Here is a 22,918-nt window from a genome sequence, read left to right as displayed (position 1 = left end):
TTTAGAACAGGCACAGCTCATTTGTTTTAATGGTCGTGATAACCACAGAGGACAACTCTATAAGATGACCAAGACTAAGTGTGAAGGAAAATAATTTTTAAAAGCAGTTGTTTTCTACTGTAAATGTTTAATGGAAGTTAGTTTAATTGCAAATTCATCTTTTCTCCCTGTCACACTAACACAGATTAAACAGTATTTGTAACATCTGTGCACAATGACTCATCCTCTACAGCTTGAACAAACAAAAATGTTGTTTTTGTCAAATGATGAATATAATTTTCTCTACACACTTAGAAAAAAATAGGAGCCTTTACACTGATTTAATGTATTTTCAACATGTTGCAACTATCCACCTCAGTCTTCTGCAGTATATGACCTTCCATTGAAATGAATACTACAAACAATGTGTTTTATAAAATCACATTTACTTGATTTTACATTTATATACAATTATTTATTTTAGTATGGGTAGATAGAAGACAGATTCAAGTTTATAAAAGCTTGGTTGGTCTTGTTAACATGGACCCTCAGTAACTGAGAAAAATGCAAAAAGGTCTTACAGTCCTCTACAGCCGCTATATAAAGACCAAGCCTAACTGACAGCTAAGCTGTTGTGTAGATTGGAGTCACCTGTTGAAGCTTGAATCAGCAAGAATAACCTAAAACAAGTTTCCGTGTGGGAGTAATTAAAGTTATTGTAAAAGCTGTGTGCAACACTTTGCTCACACAGTCGCACAGTCAAGCTTCCCAACAAGTTTTTTCAGAAACATAGCAACAAACGCATAGGTAATATAAATGAAAAACACTGAGTGGAAAAAAAATATTGCAGATCGACCTGGTGACTATCATTACTTTTAAAAGATCAATTTGAATGAAACAGCTTGCAGCTGACACATCAAGCTGACTAAAACACCACAACCAGCTAGAAGTTCAGTTGGAGATGTTTTATTTTCAGTGCAATTTACATGTACTTATTTACATCATGACATCTGCACAATATAGCCTGGAAAAAAGCGTGTGTGCTTTGCATGTTGAGATGTTGCATTTTCCAAGCCGCATTACTTTGAGGGTAGTAAAATTTACATTGTCGCTGTGGTTGAATAAAAAGTTGCAAATTTGCAAGAAACCTGTCTGTCGACCACTCGCTTGGATTTAAAGAAGGCTATTGTAGGAAAAGCACAAGGCAGTAATGAGGTCTCTGTTCTATTCAAATCACCAGGTTAGCCACGACTGAGTCGAGCCAGCTTGCACAAAGTGATCGTGAAACTGAGTGCAGCTGAATGGAATTCAGCAATATCTTTTTCAATTTATTTCCAGTTTGTGCTTTTCCTGATCTGACATCTCAAAATGTAAAAAAAACATCATATACATTGCTAAAAAAAAACTCCTGAGCAAGATCTTTATTCTCAGTCATCATAGCAGATGTGTTTATTTGTCTTGCAAAAAGTGTAGGTGTGTTTAGTTTTATTGGTTACCTCTAGAAAATATCATTGATACCTTTTACAATTAGACATCGTAATTGATCAAAATTTGTGATTGACATTAACTAAACATTTTATAAATGGAAAAATAACCTGTTATGAAACCTGTTCAGTTTGAAGGCAGCTGTACATAAGGAATCTAACATGGACATTACCGTCCCTTCTGTAACCCAAACCAATAAAACCATTGTTTCTTGAGCTCTGGTATCAGTGAACTTACAACTAAATTCAGACCACAGAAAAGTGTTCAAATCACAGACGGTTTTTCTATAAAATTTTATTTTGTTGACATTAAATAAGTTAGAACCCATGATTGTTTGGGCTCAGTAGGCTAATTCACCTGAGATGAGGTTTAATCATGTAAAACAACTGAAAGCATAAGTCAGAGCTGCTCAAACATTCGTAGATTCTAATGGATGTATTTGTATGTCTCAGTAAAAAATATGAATACAATATATGTGAATGATGTTATGATATTATAGACATTATCAACATGAAGTTCGATTTGGTCAACAAGGGTTTTATGATCCACTGTTGCATATTAGACAAAGATGGAAATTTAGTTTCTGTCACATACAATTAAACAGTCACCATCTAAGCAAGACTTACCTGTCTTCCCAGCTAACCTAATTTGCATCATTACTCTTGTTTTAATTAATTTATTGAAATATATCTGGATATGTTTGTCTTTAAGCCACAGGGGGACTGTCAGTACAAATATAGTTGTGTTAGATTTTATGCGCTACAGAAACATTTTCTTCTAAATACTTACTGTTCAGCATACAGAAGTATTTCAGAAGCAAAATGTCTTGAAGCTTAATATATGAAAGACCCAGAGTAATGCATTTATTCAAAGGCGTACAGCATTTTGCAATTCAGTATATCAAACAGAAGGTGGTGCTACAGAATTAGGTATGATTTGACCTGAGTCACCGGAACGCTGGATGAAGCACTGAGAGACAGGCAATTAGACTGTGATATTATCAGACACTAAAGCTTGTTTTAACTGATATGAACTCTGTATCACACATCCAGACGATGGGACCGCTTCTCCATTTTCCTTGTGACCTTTTCTGCTAATCACAGCCACTGTAAAACAAGTGCTATAAAACACTGACCAGCTGGTGATAAAGAGCCCTCACATCTAGCAGGTGGTGCTCTGTATGTAACGTCCTCCCAGTACAACCAGCCAGTTATGGCTTTATTGCCCCACACATCCCCTTCATATCTGCTTGCTTCCCAGACGCAGCCAGGTAAGACCACCTGTCGGAACAGTGATAAGACAATAAGAGAGATTGTATGTAGTTATAGCCTGGTGAGCGCTGGCTCGGGCTTTAGTAATAATAAAGGGCAGTGTTTGGATGATTGTGACCATGTTGGTTTAGTCCAGTGTGTATATGTGTCTGTGTGTGGTTTTGAACATTTTCAATAGGGTAGGAAAATTTTGTTTGCCACTCTTTTTTTTCCATATATTTACAGAATGATATATGATTTTCCGGCAACATTTTAGCATGAGCATTTGACAAAATGTCCACTTGAGGGCAATGTTACTCACTATAAGGGTAACCTATTTTTTATTAATTCAATCTTCATCATCTTTATCTTTTTCTTTGGTACATAATAATGAAAACATGCATTTTAGAGGTTTATTTTACATTAAAACCTAATAAATTGTAGATAAATTGAAAGAAGTGTGAATGACAATGCTTGCGGGATGTGAACATAGACAATTTGCATTAAACAGACATGGCTTCCCTTTTGAAAGACAATCTGCAAGGTATCACAGTTGGAGTTGTACACAATACTCGCTGTCTTGCTGAGACTGAATTGGCTTGGCGGTTGTACAAACAGGGCTGGCTGATTATTTTTGCTTTGATTTACCAACATGCCATAGAGATCAACAGATCAACAGCCAGCTTTTGGAGTGCTGTACTTTTCAGTGTGATGTGCGGTAGGTTTGAGGATCTCTGTGCAAACACCCTCTTTATGACAGAGAGTGAGGTGAGTGGCTTCAAACACTACAAGCCAGACAACTCATCAAACAAACATACTAAAGGCACTGAGTACACTCATTCTGTGCCATCTGACTTGTGTTATTAGAGAATTTATTGACATTAGTATGGGATTACAGCTTTTTTTTTTTTAAGTGAATACAGAGCTGATATTGTCTCTTAACACTTTTAAGTACTCTGGTGTATATTATCTAGTCATAACAAATATACCTTTTGTCTAATTCATGACAGTATTTCACCACACAGGTATCTGGTGTGAACTTGCCCTCTGCATTCTTCCCATCTTCTCAATTTTCATAGATTAAAAGCTGCGACCTAATTCCCTTCTTGACACTTGTAGTATTGAGAAACATTAAGTGTTTATACAGCACACAGGGAGGTGCCATTTTTTTCTGCATGGGCTTTAGTACCTTTCAGCACCTTGCTAGCTGGCTCAACTTGCTATCTGAGTCTCCCATGATGAATCTGCACAAGTCCCAGTTCACAGAGTAGAGCATGGTAACAGCTCCGGTGCTAATCTACCTTTCTACATTTTTCTCTCTCAGTTATTTGACTTTATTGTTAGTTGAATTTGAAAGTTGATGAGTGATTATTTTAGTGTTTTGCCTCCTTCAAAATCTCTTAGCGTGTCTTATCTGAAGGTAAAACATAGTGTCAGTTAATAATTGTAGTTAATACAGGTGCACATAGTGTTTCCTACACATCATAGGGAAAAAAACACATTCTGTGGTACAAACCTAAAGGATTCTCTGTGTACCTTAGATAAGTGTGCTATAAATGTGGCCTAACAAACAGGCTTAACTTTAAGATTTCCAGCTAATTCAAACTAAATTATTCTCACAGAGCTTGGCCAAAAAATGATCACAAACATTATCATCAACATGCAGACGGCGTCAACAAATGAAGTAAGAGGATGCTGCAGCATTGTCATTCAAATATATTCTGTCACATATTGCAATACTCCACATTTAATTATTTCAGGTGAGGTCCTGCACAGGAGGCCAAACAAAAGACATCCCAGCTGTCTTACAACAGCCAGTTGCATCTGACGATGCTGGCCCATCAACATCTTTCTCCTCATATCCATAAACGGATATTTCGATGCAACATTTCAAGTGTTTAACCAAATAAGCAGTCAAATGAGCAACAACATCTGCTATACGTTAACGTCAAAATATTTTTCAGACAACACAAAAAACATGTAACCGCAGATTCAAATGCCTCTCTCCTCTTTTCAAATCCTGGATTTGAAATGGTTCCGTCCTTTGGATGACTATTGTGAGGAATAGGAAAATATCATTCACGGAATCAATATCTATTTCCATATGCCATAAGAATGATAATAGGTCTACAAGCTCATGCAGATGATCCGACAAGGTAGGGTGGTTAAGGGGTGTTTTACAGGTTCATGTTCCTGAAAACACACCGTGGCACGGTGAATTTGTGGTCTACATCACAGAGCAATTAGGCAACTGCCATAACTGTCAGTTTGGGGCCTTCAGCAGTGAGCAACTTCCTAACTGCCAGCATCTACTTTTCATTTACTAAAAATTAAAACGAGAGTAATTCTCTTTTTTCCAAGATATCCAGTCTTTCCCATAGTAAGTCAAAAATTATGTTTATCCCCCTGGAAGTTAGGGATAAATCTTTCTTGCATCTCCACTAAACGACCCCTGCATTCTGTGATGGACATCTCAGGCAACACTCAGTGAAAACATTGAGGTAGCCCTTTTCGTGCTGTTTTGCTTTGGGTCTTTCCACAGTGCCAAAGTGGGCCTGGTTTGCAGCCATGTGTGACGGGGGCACTTAGTGGCTCACACTAATGACCCTAATTGGGAAAGTGGGCTCCGTTTCAGGGTCACTGACAGACTGACTGGCATGTGAGGAATGTGACTGGGTGGCATTTGCCTATTGTCTGGGCCACACTATCAATTAGCTGCTTACTGCAATGAACACCCTTCATCATCTTTGTCTCCACAGCTCAAGGAAAGGGACCCTCTTTGTCCAAGTAAATGATTTTCAAGTGAGCACCTTGTTTATTAAATGTTTTGGTTTATTTCTATCATTGGTCTTTTTTTTCTTTTTTTTCCCATCCTTTTGGACAGATGTAAGTTTTTAGAGACATGTTAAAAATAATGAGAAAAAAAATCTCACACATTTGTTCTAAAGTCTCCAAACTTGTCTTCAAAGACTTCTCTTTCATGGGAAACTTAACTCTCACCTGGAGCGCATCAGTACAGTGCTGACATGCTTTGTCCCTTTGTCACAAAGCTCTGGTAGAGATAGATGTGCTTTGTTGCTAAAGGGAGTGGAGGGCTATTTGTTAGTGTTGCTTTCTGAATTGAAATTGTTTGTTGTAGCACTGCGTGGGATGAAGGCTCAGAAAGAATTTAGAACAAATCGACTCATTTTAACAATCCATGTTGCACCCCCTCCAGCATCACATTGTCAATTAATCAGGTGTTTGATGTGGTTGGCCTTGCGTTGTGCTCCACACCCTTAAAGTCAAGAATTTGCTAACATTTATTTTCTTTGTAAGACTGATATATTTGCACTGCTGTTTCAGCTGTGATTGCACATTTTCATAATTCTGTTTAGCTTGTTTTTTACTTACAAAGTCAAAGTTCACACTGGCCTCTCATGAACAGAAGTAACAGAGGATAAAACTCACAATGTATGTGCGATGCAAAAATGGGTTTCAAAAGTCATTTGAAGCTAAAATGATGTTTCAGACATCTGAGTTTGACACATCTAGAAGATATCTTGCATTGTTACTGCCTTTTCAGGAGAAAATGACTCAGTCCTTTATCTTAAGCTCAGAGTGTGTGAAAATAAAGAGTGAACACAAAGTTATTTTGCACAAAGCAAGGCAGAATATTACCCGTCATCACTTATACTGAAATTAAATTATTTCTAGTGTTAATAGGAGATGATTATAGAGTAGCAAATAATTTTCAACATTGCTCATAGGTGCTTGAATATCACTTTCTAAAAGTCTTACAAGTACGAACCAATTCTTTACTTCAACAAAAGAGCTTATGTTTTGACTAGGATTGATTTGTTTTTGTTTGATTTGAAACAAGTGACATGCCATTTGTTATCTACTATTATCTTCAAGTTATTGAGTCACTGAGACCTTTTCATCATCTGAGAAGTACATTGTATACAATAAACAGGCTTCTGTGGTATCTGTGATGTCCTTTGGCTGCAATATCCATTGAGCTCTCTGATAGAGCATGCTTCTGTCTGCCACCTGCCTCCCGGCAGTGCCACTCAGATGTGGGTTTTGCTAATACCTGCACCATGGTCTTCTCATTTCTAATTCAGGCATGCATTACATTGTTAGGTGTGCACTGAAAATAAAAGCCCTCTTTAGAACATGCAACCTCTGACTTGAAGGCAATAAAGACATGTTATTCTCACCAGATGGTCACATTTGCATAAAGTGTTTTAGCATTGAGAAAAAGTCAAATAGAATCACCGGGATCTTGCAGCAATAATATTTCTGACAATCTTAATGATACTCCAAACACAAAACCTTGGGACATAGAGTTTTACTTTCTGCTGTTTAATACAAGTCACTGAAAGACTTGGGTGTTAGCCACGTGCACTAAGGTATGTGTGTCAACAGTGCTGGCCTGGAGATGACCTCTTGGATACACCTTGTGTGGAGGGAGAAGAAAAGGGAAAGGCAGAGAGAGATGGAGGAAAGCGGGTGTGGCCTCTTGAGTGACTCAGCCAGAGCCCGACTCTGCTGAGTGACAAATCAAATGCCAATTGACAGAAAACACTATGGCTCCAAATTCACTGGCTCCTTCCACTGCACAGGTGGTCTTTGTCTCGCACATGTTCACGCAGGCACACAACAGCACACTCACCCATGTACACGTCCACTGACAACCTACTCCTCCGTGCAACCTCAATGGCTGATTGCGCTCTGCACTAAACAGGTTAATCTCTAGAGGGAAAACAATACTATTTGAGTTTGACAAACATTCCTGATCATACATAGTGAATCATTATTCAACAGGAAAACGGTTACCCAAATCACACTTTTCTTCAACTTTTGCATCATTAAGATATTGAGGGTTTTGCCCAGTGCCCTGTACGTGACCTAGCAGTTGCAGCACAACATGCCAGAATCTGACCTCATCCTCACACAACTATGACACTTGATTAATGGGCTCATAGGTGAACCCTGTGTGTCTGTCCCAGGTCAGTCTTTTTGTGTTGATTCATGAAGGGAGTGGTCAAGTTGTCCTCGGTAAATTGATGGTGCTTCCAGGAAGGAGGGAGGTAAAACAAGCGCCACGTAGTAAGACTTCTGTGGCTTTTCTTGCCCTCTCTCGCTCTACACACACACACATGCACACACACATGCACGCACACACACTCACATACACGAGAACAAAGAGAAAACCACTTTCAGTTGTCAGTCACAGCTCTGGTTTACCTTGATAACTTTGGCATACTGTCAAACTTTAATCTATAATAGGTGTGTTTGCAAAGCAAAGAATCCCTAAGAATGATCTATTTGCTCGTTTCTTAGGTCTTGTTTAAATAAATGCATTACATAAACTCTTTCTGAATTTGTTTGTAAACATCAGGAGATGACGTGCTGAGCAAATTTACTCTTGTGTGTGGTCACAGGGGTGCTGAGGTAGCTCCAGTTCAGAATGCAACCTAATTCTTAGGGATTTATATGCATATTGCCATTACCAGATTTGATTTGAACTCAATTTTCATAAATTGAACACAAATTTGCAAACATCACGGACCAGCTTATTTATGAATCCTAAAAGAATAAAACCTTTCTGGAATGACAGATTGAAATGTGAAGCACTGTCCCAGTCCTAACCTGTTTCACAGCATCCATGATGGCAGTTGTAAAATAAGCCATGCAGCTCGTCATGCATCTTTGAGCTCATGCATTTGCACATCATTGTTAGAATCAGGCTCTCCTCTTGCCGACTGTTTTGCAGCCTCATGCTGATACCATTGCTGAAATTTTGTAAATGTGAAATGCTCGGTCATGCTCAGCGTGTTAAACATCTTATGAACAGACTTGCAACCTGCCTGCCTGTCTGCTTCCCTGTGTGTACTCCACCTCGGGAGACAGGGATTAGAGGCCTTGGAGGACTGACTGTATGGATGGTGTATGAATAACTTGGAGAGAGGTGACAGACGGGACAGATCGCGTCTCATCACCAGTAAAGCCTCGGGACTCCCATAGGGGACCAGTGCATCACACAGAGAGCCACATAAAGGGCCGCCGCAGACGTAGGCCTGGTCAAGGCCTAAGCTATAGAAGCCCTGACATCTGGCTTTCTTCTATGCTTCATCGCCAACCTGCTACCCCAGTCTGGCAGCTATATGCACTTCATTATTGTGCCTTAATGCGCTTTTGAATCGCTGTCAAAATTAAGTCCAGATATGTCTTTTTATTGCCAATAAATTTTATTTGATATGAAGTATCAAGCATTAAAAATTCAGTGCCTCAAACTAGCATGCAGTATATGACACAAACAGTATGCTTTTTGATGCACATTTAAGTACAAATGTGCAATGTGTGTTGCGTTTTGGCCAATAAACTGTAAAGATAAAATTATGATGAGACAATAAAGGCAGGCTCAATCGTTTTGAGGGGAAGATACACAGCAGGTGGTACGAAAAGCTCTGACAGAACCCCTGATTTGTGCAGAATTGTGTTGCTTAAAGGATATGGCCACCAGATGCCCATTTGGATGAAAATCTAGGTTTCAGTTTAATCTGTCATTTTCGGAAGCCAAAAACGTGTCAGCTTCATGAGCAATGCATGAAACTTTGGTGTTAACCCTGTTCCAGAGCACTTCTTTACTTTACTAGATTGAGAATTGTCAGGCATGTGTTTGCAATTTTTTTGATTACAATTATATTTTATTAATCTTATTTACAAATATGAAGCCATACATTTTTTTCTTGGAATTCTCATTTGCCTTTGTGCTGGGTGCACAGGACCTCAGCAGTCCTATGAATGTAGCCATAGATGGCAGTGTTTTGCCTTATTTTTAACAGCCCACTCAGCTCTCAGGCTATGCAGAAATTAAGTCCTGTTTCTGTGGAATATATGTTTTCTGATTAGAGCATGTATTCTATTTCTTATGGAAAGGTTTTGTTCAACTTTTTTAAAGTGCTTAATATAAACTTAAAGAATAATAATTAAAAAATATATATATTTTAAAGAAACAGGTGAATTTACACATGAGTACTTTGACAGGAGACTACTGTAAACCATGCATATTTGTCTTTTTTAAAATTCTGTATTAGCTTCCTAATTTAACCTACAAGACTGACATTTTTTTCTTTTGTTTAAGACTTTTCTCTGCTGCAATACCATTTGTCAAGTTTGCGGTTTCACCCTGAGTGCTGCAGATCTCTTGAAAGCAAAAGAAATCTTAAAAAATGCATCACTTGCGTTTGTCTTTAAGAGGTTCTGCAATTTATCATGTCATTTTGATATTCCTTTCATTTAGACAGTTTTGGCATGAAGGTGCTCATTCATGTGTACAATATTCAGAAAACATCGCCTTTGACAATGTTGTTTTTAAACTACTGAAAATAAAGAGAGAATATCGTTAAAATTAATAATCTGTGACTTATTTCTGGTGAAAACTCCCTGATATTCTTCTTTTATTTGCTGAGTTAAAGAGGATTTGTTGACAAGTTCTACTTGAATACATTTTGCTTGATCAATGGTAAATTTTCTTGGTCTTTTGCTCTGACTGGTCCAAGGTCGGCTTTATTTTCGACTGAAATCATAAAATGACACTTGAGATAAACAGAATGTTTACCCTCCCCATGTGAGCTGAGGCTGATATGTAAATGCAGCCTTATTCTTTCATCAAATTTGCATTTACCCTCTTAACCAAACACTACAGGGTTCCAATTCAAACAGGACTAATGATGGCTGGTCCTTTATGACCGATTGCCGTATCGGCAAAAAAGAGGAAGAGCAATTTAGCCTGGAATGAAAGGAGTAAAGCATAGTAGCTATCTGTGAGTGGCTGACAATAATTGGATCAACTTTGCAGAGAAATGGATGTGTTTTGATGCTCTAGTGGCTGACTGGCAATCGGCTGGCTTTTTGCCTATTTATCATTCCCCTTTTATCTGCTGCTGCCAGACCTTTCCACAGCCTCCATTCCAGGGCCGACTAATCAAACAACTTTTTAATAAGACTAAACGGCATCTCCATCGCCAGAGAACAGAGCAGGGCTTCATGGAACACTGAGGAGAATCTTGGGATGAATATCAAGTAACTCTCTGACCTGCAGTTTTTCTGCGATCAGAAGTTTGACACAGTATCAAGAACAATCAGCTGACTTTGCTGCTTTCAGATCTGTCAGGCAAGCTGTGACTCACAAGATCACACCCTCTTCAAACTGGGGTTCTGCTCGCCAGCAAGAAATTATTCAGCTGAACGTCTTTCAGAGCTGATTTGTTGCCAAAAGTTAAAATTGTACCATTGCAGTGAGTACCATGTTCCTGATGCCTTAAATAAACATTTACAATTCCTTTTGCATATTTCAACCATAATTTGACCAATTCAGAACTTTCATTCATTCACATGTTTAGCTTTGCAGACTTAGTCAATAACTTGCATCCCTTTGTGTTTTTGAAAATTTTGCACAAATTTTTAAAACATTTCTGAAATTTGCATTTCTCATAAAAGTGGAAATGTACCACATTGGCAAAGACAGGTGATATAGTTTGGGGTCGTTTGGCACCTTGTGACTGCTTGGCAGTCTGGACAGACAACATTACAGTGAAAAGGTCAAGGTGCTTTCAAAAGCAAGCCTGGCCTGTTTTCCCTTCTTGTCTGAAGGATAAAATTGATGTCTTCCAGCCCACCGCAAGCTTACCAGCTGCTGCTTGTCCTTGTGGCCTCAGAGAAGTTAACAAGCTCAAAACAAAACAAGTGACAAAATGCTACAAAGGGAACCGGGGAGTGAACAGGGCTGCCTTTAAGGAGAATCTCCCTGTTGGTCCCCAACCGCCAAAGGAGGGCAAGGCAGAAAAGGGGACCTTGATTCCTTGCTAGGTAACTGAGGGTCCCATGTTTGGAATGTGCATGTCTCGCTACGCCTGTGATATCCCACCCTGCACGTCCACTGGCCAGGGGTCACGCAATTTGTCTTTCTCAATGTTTCAATTATGTATTTCCTTTTCAATAAAAAAAAAAAACAAAACTGAGGTGCCCTTGGAAGAGAACAACAAACTCACATTTTGAGTGTGCCTGTCAAATTGCTATCTAATTGTTGCAGGGCTGCAGGGGGAGCTGATATCTGCTTTTCTCTCGCCGCCGGCTGCCGGCCCTGCCGTTCACAAAGCCCGGGATGCCACACACATTCTGTTTGTTCTACATGAGCAAACAGATTGTAAACTGGCTGATAATTTTTGTACTGACAATGTCATTTACGGCTGTCAGCCTTTTGTCTGCTCTGTTTGCTTTATTCAAATATGAACCGAGTGGACCTCCCCTCCACCGTTCACTTCTGCATTAAAATCACATCAATTCACTTCCATTTTGTCTTATCTGAAATTCATTGAAGGCAATCACTTGGTTGAATGCCCTGCCGTTGCCATGGAGACGAAAGGTCCCGTGTGGACTTCAGAAGGATTAAGAACTTGTAAGATTTAAGTCTTGAAGTACACAGTGGCTTTGTTGTGTTTCTCTTTGATTTGATGGGGAGGAATTTGCCTTTTCTAACTTTGGACTGAGGTGAAATAAATCTGTATATATATTAGCATCTTCTGGCAGGATAATAAATATTCATCTACTCCCCTTTGCTCTGATTTATCTCTACATTTACCAGTCTCTTTAAAAGACACTTCCATGACTATTTGTCTGACCCTGATCTGCATTCATATGGCATGGGGATCCCAGCAGTGAACCACCCTGGAAATGACATTTTATTCCTGCACTGCACTGCTTAATTTGTCAAGCAGCCATCTTTGTGCTGCAACTATGACAGTCCATGTGGCATTCAGTGCCTGGATGCCCTGATGGCACCTCTTTGCCCCGCCGAGGGACAATAACTCCAGCTCAGCGAAACGAGCAGGGGTGCTCACTGGACGCTTGCCTCCCGGGGCATCGCGATCCACTCCTGAGGCATCCCCCCCTCCGCTTTGTTCGCCAAGGTCAGGGCACAAAGTGTTGAGTTATTCACATCAAACTGTCTGTCTGGAAGCGGCTGCAGATGTTACTGTTTCTGTGTTTGGTTTTGTCTCCTGGCCTCGTCTTTTCTCATTCTCCTGCATCTTGTCAGCAGTGGCTGCCAGAGCGCTTGGCGTGTGAGATTTTGGAAAAAGCCTGAAAAACGTGGCCTATGAAAGAGAAGCTGAGGCCTTGGCTCCTGCACCTTGTGAATTGAGTTTTTTTTTTTCTTTCCCTTTACAGCCAAAAGTACAAAGTAAACAGTCTGAAGTAAATGGATTCATTTTTAGTTGCACCAGCCAGTTTGTGCCCAACAGAAAGGCGCTTCTTTTTGTTCTCTTACCATCAGGGCTAACATCTATTAGGTTAGCCTTTATTGTCAGCCATGACAGGCGGTTTTCAAAACTTAATGCATTCCAAATATTTTTTCCACTTTCTTACAATGCTTAAGAACAAAAGAAAATCTTTTGAATAGTTTGTACTTTTTGAATAACAAAGGGATAGTTCAGATCAAAACACTGAATAACATTCCAGTAGTATGCTGGACACATAGTGTAATTTGCATCTCATTTCCTTATTGAACTGGACCGTACACACAAGCAGCTTTGGCTGCTACTGAGACTCCCGAGGAATAGCGACTAGTATTCCGAATTTATTTTCATGTAAATATTATTTTACTCATAATATTACTCATAGTACATCAGTCATAAAGTACAAAGTGCATTTCTACCAGGAGTATGTGTGTTTTTCTTCTGGATTTTTTTCAGTATTTCAAGAACACATTTTCAAAGAGTATACAGCTGTTTGACATATAATCTTTAGCCCGCAGTTTATCTTTTAGCGCTGACACTTTAGCAATATGTCAATAATTTTTTAGTGCCGCTTCAACATTCTGTGAAATTTGAGAGGTAAACAAAAGTTCTCTCTACTGGCATGGTGTCACCTGGAGCATCTAAACAATCAATGCACATTTGCAACTTGGTATTTACCTGGTGTTGACATCAATGGCAGCCCTTTAAATTAAGGTCATTTTGTCAGATATTGCATGACATTATACGTGGCATTTTTAGAAGGATAACTAGAGGCTGAATATAAAGCACAGGCATCTTTTTTACTTTCATGTTGGGTCAGGTCATAATGCGTATCTAAATAATAGAAAATTTGGTTGAAAATAAGTAAAAGCACTTTGGACTTTTAATGTGTTTAAAATAGATTTAAAGAGTAGAGGAAAGAATTCAGCATAATTGGTAAACATCTAACCACTTAACTTGGCTGTAATTACATATTTCCTGTATCAAAAGCCAGGTGGCAAGTTTACGTCACTTGTTTTGTCATTAACAACACATTTTTCACCCTTGAACATTACGGATCCTACAAAGATTTGCCTCTGGAAAAGGTTTTGACAGAGTCTTGCCGCTGCCTGTCGAGACTCTATTTCATCTATGAAGGGAGGATTATTCTCAAATACCAGCCCCAGTTTGAACAAAAGAAGCTGATGATGGCAAATTAGGCTTGGGCTTTTTCTGTTGGGAAAAAGAGAAGAAACCCCTAAGGTCTAACATGGTGGTCTCCATTTATTCCTAATGATATATTCACCCACGGTTTACACAATTACTGAAGGCAGCGATCAAAATAACAGAAAATGGACGGTTGGATCTGCATTCCGTTCACTAGATCATTGCACCATGAACATGCACTTACTAAGTTAAATACTCCAAAGCAGACATGGTATAACAGCATGGGTTACACTTTAGTCAAGGACACATCTCAGTGGTTCGTTGACAGTCTTTATTGTGCCAAGAGGGAATGGGAAATCAATGGAACTGACCTGTCCAAGCCAGTGTACCTATAGGCTGACTGAGGTCACAGTCAGGAAAGATCTGGCTCAGCAGAGTAAACAGAAAACTTTTAAAGGTCCTCTGGGACGTTTATAACTAAATCGAGATATGCTTCATCAATATTGCTCCTCGTCTGCAGGATTCTATTTCCAACAAAGCAAATGTAAGAAAGGGGCAGGACTGAAAAGTTCTCTTTAAAAAGCAGAGTGCACACAAGCAGATCAAAGATACAGATCTGACATTGTGTCTAGTCTGATCAGCTTTATCTTCTCTGTCTTGCAGCTCCTCCGCGGCTGCCGCTACTGCCGCTGGCTGCTGCACAGTTGGATGTGCTATTGATCTCATTGTGGCTAAAGACACTTCATGTACCCTGAAAGACTGCTGCACAAAGCGGTGACATTGATAGGGCCACACTGAGGTGGGTCTTTTTGTTCCTGCCTGTGTGTGGGAGTTGGGCTAAGAATGGGGGTGGGGACAGCAGTTTGAGCTGACCCAAACAGGACAACGTTTAAACTTCAAGCAACTTAGATGCTGCTTAGTTAAGCTGAAATGTAGAGCTGTCTTTCAGCCTGTCCGCATAACAACTTTGCCATTTGACTCGATTAAAGTCAGTTTTTTACAATGACTAATCCAGCTAATCCACTTCGAAGTCCAGACATGCTACCTTTAAAATACCAAGCACCGTTATGTTAGAAAACAAAAATATCCATGAGTTATTATCACACACGAGCACAACAACTATCTGCCAAGTTTAGCTCTTAGTGTGTTTGTACGTTTTGCTGGGACGGGAGGGTTAAACCTTTCTTTGTATACTGTCTGAAAGGGAAAGTCAGTTTGCAAAGCAATGGCTTTCGACAAGGCTGCTTTTCGTCGTCACACACGAGTAGCCTACATGTAGCCACATGAGACTCCTGCCTGCACATCTGGCCTTTATTTTCGTAACTAAGGAGTATCTAAACAGAGCTGAATCTGAAAACAGTTTTGTTGTTTTAGGGCCAGGTGGAAGGGATGTCAGTCGCTGCAAAAGGAATTTTCATTGCACGCCGAATTCTGTCTTCCCTGCATTCCATGCGTGACATATCACTGTCGTTAGTGGGCACTTTCTTTTATTGTTTTTCTAAAAGGAGTCCATTTTGATAGGATTAGCCATTGCTGGAAGCCTTGTTATAGTAGACTTAGTTTATCCAAATGTAGGAGCTGTATTGTGCTGTTTTGAAAGAGCAATGGCCACCCAGATTTGTAGGAGTTGACTGGGATGAATCTGCAGGCAAGGCGTGACTGATGCGCCTCCCAGAGGAGAACAGCAACTTCCGAAAAGCAAGTGGATAATTGATATGGTTACTTTGTTAATAGCTCATGACTAATTGAGCAAACCAACAAGTGCAAAAAAAACAAAGTACAGATGAGTCCAACCTATCAAGGGGGCGAAGCAGCAACCCTTTTACAATTGATGAAGAGAGTGCTGTTCTGTTTTCTTTCTTTGGTTTTTTTTTTTCTTCAACTGTTTAACTGTGGCTTCAGTTATTCAGTTGGAGCATATTACATGTTGTAAGGCAGAGGACTATCATGGTAGACCTACTACCCTTTCATCTATCCAAGAATTTAGGATTTTCATTGTTCTACATATCAGGGGACCTCTTAGGCCGAACAGGTGAAAAGATAAGTAAAATTAAATAAGATTTAAAAAAATACTACCTGTGAAAAAAAATCTTAATTCTTTTAAATCATTATTATAAAGTTCTGTAAAATCCATCAGGATTTACATCTTGACCCAAGCTACTGAAATTTTAAATTAATTCAACACTCATTTAACACACTGCTGTTTACTTTGTTTGGCAAGTTCTGGCAAGGATTATGCCACAGTATTACATTCAGCCTTTTGTTTTCCTGCAGGATCTCAGTGCCATCCTCTACTATTTACAATGCTTTGGCATTTCACTTCAGTTGCTGTCCCTAATTAGATCATAATGCTGATCTGTTGTCCTGATTAGCATTGAATGGACTTTGATCAGCATGTATTATCTGATTTCTGTGATAGTGCACCTTTGGATTAAGACAAGGTCCATGCTCATTGTGCTCTCTTGCTGGGAAGAAAGAAAGGGGTGTGGGTGGGTTGAGGATTAAGCCCGATGCCTCCTTTGTATGCGGGAAATACCACTTTATCAGGGAGGGCTGTGTCGAGCTGCAGGTTCTGGCACTGAGAAGGGGGGAGAGCGCTGCTCTTTCAGGGAAAGCGCTCTTCTGTACCTCGGCCTCTTTTCCAGACTCCAGTCGCCTTTTGTGAAGGCCCAGTGACCAGCAAGGATCACAAGAGATGACACACCCCAATCTGGCCTGTTTACCCAGGGAAATAATCACTAATTTTGGAATAATCATGTCTCCCGCTGACCAAGACTAATTGAATGGTGGCATGCCATAGAGGAGCTGGTGCAGCTTTGCATTGCGTCTGCCTTGTCAATGATGTTTGGTCAGGCAGCTCAAAGTGATTGATCCCCATGGAGCTGTGGACACAGAGAGGCGGAGCAGCAAGATATAGAAACATAATTAGTCATGAATATGCCTCCATACCCCTGCTGTGATGATCCTGAGATTTTAGGATTGAGGAATGTTGGATTATCCAACAGTGATATTTGGACAAGTTGGTTGCATTGTGTCTCACACGAATAGTCCGAAGAAATGTGACCCTATCGAACCCTATCTCGAAATAGAAATTTCATATATAGCGATTGCCTATTCATAACCACTGAGAGCACTTGCATCTCTTCATTATGATGTGATGTTTCAAACTTATTGCCAGCTTTAGAGAAGAAAGAACCATCCCTTGCCAATAAATGGGTCAACCCTGTTGACATTTTTCCCAGCATGAGCCATTTTGATCACCCAAAATATCTATGAGTTCAGCTTCCAAGAAAGGGGATTTAAGAACTTTATTCCCTCAGTCTTCTGATAGACAAGGTATCATTTCATCTCCACACATTTTTTTTTACCATTCACTGAAACTGAAAGGGAAGATTTGAATGAGGTAATGGAAAATTTCAATCCATCTTTTCTCACTGACAACCCTTCCCTCCTTTGGATGCAGCTTAATGCAACAAAAGAAACTGATGCATGTGTTTCAAGCTTTGTTTGGTATTTTTTTGAACACTAAATGCTGCTAGGTTTGGATTACTGTGGTGGAGAGCAGTACTTAAGAGTGAAACAAAGTAGAAGAATGCAATTATCAGAATTGAACTGCAGCCTCTGCCATGTATGTAGTAGCTTTAATCTGTTTTGAACCAATTTGGGGTTTAAAGCTGGGGGGAAGTTCTGAATTCTGAGAAGATGCTGCCAGCAATAAGTGAACAATACAAATTTGCCCAGAAACATTGCATGTAAACTTGGATATTTTATTAGGAAACAAAAACAGTGTAAATTGTCAGCCAATAATGTCAATTCTTAATGAACAGTAAATCATATAAGTGATATGATCTGGACTGACTTTAGGCAAAATAGAACATGTTTTGCGATATATTTTTTACCACCAACACATTTACCACCAATATTCCAACGGAATACAGACATTGTGAAACTGAATGGCTGATATCAAGGATCCCATCTGCTGTTAGATCAATATTTTGTGCAAGCCTTGTAGGCCTGTCTGTTTACCCTAGGCATCTGTGCCTAGCATACCAACCCAGCACAATGTTTGAGCATGTGACTGTGTAATAATGGCAGATAGTGGAACTAATAGCCGCTGCAATATCTGTAGCTTGACCCAGTGTGCCTCTCCCTAATTGATCTATAGATTAACATCAGACACATCAGTCAGGGGTTAACCTTTTCTGTTAGCTGCACTGTCTTTGCTGTGGATTATCAAGCAATTGGGAAGCCAACAGCAGATAGTGAGAAAGAGGCCATCTACAGTCTTCATTTTAATGTATTTCAAAGGACAAAGGCAAGCATTATTACCACATTAAATGATACACTAAGAGACACTTCATCATTCACAGTACAACATGTGTGCTTATTTTGGTGCTGCTATGCTTTTGTTTTTTTTCTCAAAAACACAGAGAAATACATTTTATATTCCAGACATTCTTCCTTTTGGGCCAAGTAATCTTCCTCCTTTGTGGCTTCTCTCACAAAGTGTCTAAGTCACCAGAGCAGACTCTCGGAGGTCAGGCCAGTTCAGTCCCAGTCGGCCTCACAGTTCCCTCGCCCTATATGTACACTTGGTCTGGCTATGTAAACTTTGACATGTGGGTGTCAATCTCTCCCATATTTACCATGGGCTTTATCAGACCATGATTAGTTTTCCGAGCAAATTTGGAGGTAAAAAGAAAAACACCACTAGCAGTATGTTAGCCAACACTGCGTGTGCCACTGTTGGGCACTGCATATTTACAAGGGTCCTGCTTGTTTTGCTAAGGCTTTCTCTGTAGGTACATGTCAACTGAGGGCTTTTGGAAGAAGCAGGGGTTTATCAACAAGCAAGAAAGAGTGCTTTCGCGCATGCCATCAACGCTGTGAGATTCATGTTTGTTATATGTGCCATTCCTCTACTCCTACTGTAAATACTTCAAGCGTGGTTTATGTCAACAGTAGGATTTCAGCCAAACAATCACAATATCATCAACGAGTTTTTTCCAGACCCACTAAAACAATTCGAGCAGAGGGGAAATTCAGGAACTTGATAATGTGCTGAATAAAAGAGGATAGCGCTATACTAAAACAAGACAGATGGGATTATTTTTCATTTATTGCATTAGGAAAACAATGGCGCAGGACATCCTAAGATTGAACTTGATAGGATTATATTTGTGGACACTGGTCAATGACATATGAGGGCCCTAAGTGTTTGCCTCAAACAAATGGTCCCCACTAAACGTGTACTCAAGCCAGAGTAAATTTGATTGTGGTGAATGGAGAGAGGAGGGGTGACGGCCATTCCTGTAAACACTGGAGAAAGAGAAACATTTGCTATGACACGGATAAAGCAAAGATGATAATGGCATGCAAATGTTGGCAGATGCAACAAAGAAGTTTACTTTTACAGACCTCCAAGAGTCCTCATAGAATAATGACACAGACCTCAGTCAGTAGACAAATAGTACACCTGTTGATGCACATTTTTTTTTCATATTTCAGACACCAAAGCCTTTTAAATGCTCTAAATCATCTGTGCTTATATTATGAGGAATGCTCCTCTTGTACTGAACCTAATCCAGAGTCAACTCTCCTTATCCGTCTGCAATCTCATAACCATTGACACAGATCTGATCAAAAGTTATTAATGTTGAAATTGAACTTCTTCACTCTCATGTTACCATCTACTCTAGACCAGTCTTGTTCGATGCTGCATAGTGTCTTGGTAACCGTGGGAACGCTTGATCTCTGTTTAATAAACGTGGTCGGTTCGGAGTGTGGGTCCCATATTGACCACTCAAGAAAAGATTAAATGCTGGTGACATTTCCGAGGTGGAATTTGCAATTTCCACAAATATAAGGGCGTCCTCGAGCCCGGCATGACAGCACATAAAATCAATACAAATAACTTGAATCCCTAATACCTTGATCCCTGTTAGTGGAGGGATGCATTACAACTAAGACACTGAGAAGTGGGAGACACAGCTCTCCACAACCCCCTCCACCAGCACCACCAGGCTCACTGCTGATTCCTATCGACTTTCTCCAGGCCAAACACAGGCGCAATAACAATTAGGTGGGATACTGGCCCAATTCTCTCCTTCTCACACATACACAAACATGTTAAAAATACACACTACAACACCTCTGAATCTAGAAAAATGTCCAGAAATAACAAATGGCAAAAGTTTTTCAAATGTAGTTGTTTCTGTTTGTCAGACATATACACCTATGAGGGGGTCCTCAGCCACCATTAGAAAGTATTAAATGCCACACAACATGATTCACAAAGCCAACATAAACATTCCTATTGATATTCAGGCTGTGGAAAAGATATCTTTGGGAACACATTGGCCACACCCGTTGTGAGTCATCACACCAAGCAGGATTAGTGAGCTTACCCCAGACTTAGCCGAGGGGAGACACTGAAAAGAAAACAGCCCTCTTTCTTTATATCTTCCTTTCTGTCTGTTGCAAGAGCCAAAATTGGGGGGGATTTTGAAGGTGCACTGCACTGTACAGTTGCTACCAGACATGGTCTAACTCATTTGAAACTCTGGAGTTTTTATTCACTAAGCCTTCGCAGGAGGGCAGGTGAGGCGAGGCAGGTGGCTCTTTTACTGCTTGGAGAGCAGTTGGCTCCTCTTCAAAGCAGGCGCTTGTAAATGTCACACCACTTTGAGTCTGTGGAGCACTCATAAACAAAAGGCATACAACTGCAAGGCACAGAAGTTAACAGATTTACCTTGATTGCATCAAAGAGCTAAATTCTACTATCAATTGTCAGATCATATACAGGCTCATATACATGATTAAAATATTGTTCAGTGTCGTAGAGTAAGCTATCAGACTCAGCTGTGGTGCCTCATTTCCTGCTGATTGTGATGTGGCTTCATTACCTTTCCATGGAGGTGATAACAGTGCACCTGCTGCCTCCGCTTCCTGTGTCTGACCACAGCTTGTCGAGCCCCTCCTAGTCAGCACAGTTATCTGCCTACAGGTGGTGGTGGTGGAGCTGATGACCCTGCAATGGTTCCGGATACACACATTTACCAACAGCTTTCTTCAGGGCTATATTCTTATTTAGGATTAGCTTTAGTGTGGGGTATAAAGGCTGTTCCATGTACTGCCGGAAAGGGGCACTCTGAGTATTTTGCACATAAAATTTCAGTTTAGATGAGGCAGCTTCCATTAAATCTGAGATAAAAGTTAAGTCTTCCACTGAGAAATAAACCTGTTAGTGGCAATTGGTTGCACAGTGATTTGACAAGTGTAAAAAATGTCAAAGTTAAATTTATGTTATATCATATATGCAGACTTGGTCAAAATGTTAATTTTCTACATTTTCTTTTTAACTGTTTAGACATTAAACTGATATCCAGAAGGCATAGGGCTAAACAACAAACATTGTTTTCACATTTTCATTCGAGATAATTAAGTTTTCTTTTATTTCTTTGTTTCAAAATCAGCGCAATGCAAATGTTTTGGGTGCCTGATTGAGTGTGAGGTTTCAGACCCTAAATTGTAAAGTGTAACATTTGATTTAATGGAAGTTATTTAGTGAAAATAACTTATTTTAATCAAATCGTCATTAACACTCATCAGTTATAAGTCAAGTTTACCTTAAAGTAAAAAAAAAAGAAGGTTGAATAAATTTACACACTTAAGTTGAATCACTACAAAAAGAAAAAGTTGAGTATGTGCAAGTAGTGGTGAGGATGATGGGTCACTGAACAAAGCTCTAACAACTATTTTAAGACAACAAATTAGAGGTAATATCTGTTTATTTCGTGCAAAATCCTACTGTTATTATTGTTTTGGTGGCTCACTCATAATTGAAATAATAACTGAAAATTCATTGCAGTTATGATATTGCTGATATTTTTCGATGAATAAAAAGGTAAGGCAAAAAAAATCTAAACTACAAGGGACATCACCTCTGATGATATCTACCTGAAGTTCAGGCTGCACTGCAGCTGCGTGCTTCAGAGTTTTGGCAGGATGCCTATTTCTCACAAGCGATGAAAGCAGTTCTCAGCAAAATAGAGAGGAAAAACATGCTTTTATCATCATATTGGCCTCATATCAGCAATAATACACCTTTGGCCATAGTTTCAGTGTGTAGGCAACATGTCACAGACATTGAAACTACAGCTTACCTGTTATGATGGTGATTGATGATGATGATGATGATGATGATGATGATGAATGATTTTCGGGGAATTTCAGCTGTTGCATGTGACAACTCTCACATAACAACTGGGCACCTTTTGGCTTCGCTTTTTGAGGATTACACAGAACTATATTTAAGGCCATTACAAGAGGCGTCCCTGTATTTAAAACTATTGTGCAGCAGAGATGTTGGTGGTATGGATACAAACATGCAGCCTTGACGGAGCAGTTCAGCAAAATACCGGCAAAGCACATGTTCCCAACTTGAGTTCATCAGTTAAATAAAGCAAAGGCCAATATAGTGTCATCCTGTACATTAAAAATCAAAAAAGGTTTTCATGAAGGATTACCTTTAATTTGCATAGAATTGATAGCTTAAAGTTATTTGTAAAATCAATCATACTGCACACTAAAATTATTAATCTAATTCTACTTATTCATTCAGGTTTCTGAAACTTCAATTGTCTTTTAGATAACAATTTAATATTTATTTTAAAATAAAGACAACTTAGATTTTACAGTGTAGCTAGACCTTTTGAATCTAAGGACTGGTCACCTAATTGTCAGGAAACGTCAGCTGACCAGGCCTGCTCA

The sequence above is a fragment of the Leuresthes tenuis genome, unplaced genomic scaffold (genome assembly GCF_036924035.1).
Source record: "Leuresthes tenuis unplaced genomic scaffold, fLeuTen1.0.hap1 SCAF_15, whole genome shotgun sequence".
NCBI classification, from domain to species: Eukaryota; Metazoa; Chordata; class Actinopteri; order Atheriniformes; family Atherinopsidae; genus Leuresthes; species Leuresthes tenuis.
The sequence above is the reverse complement of the archived record's forward strand: the minus strand, read 5'-3'. Positions refer to the sequence as shown.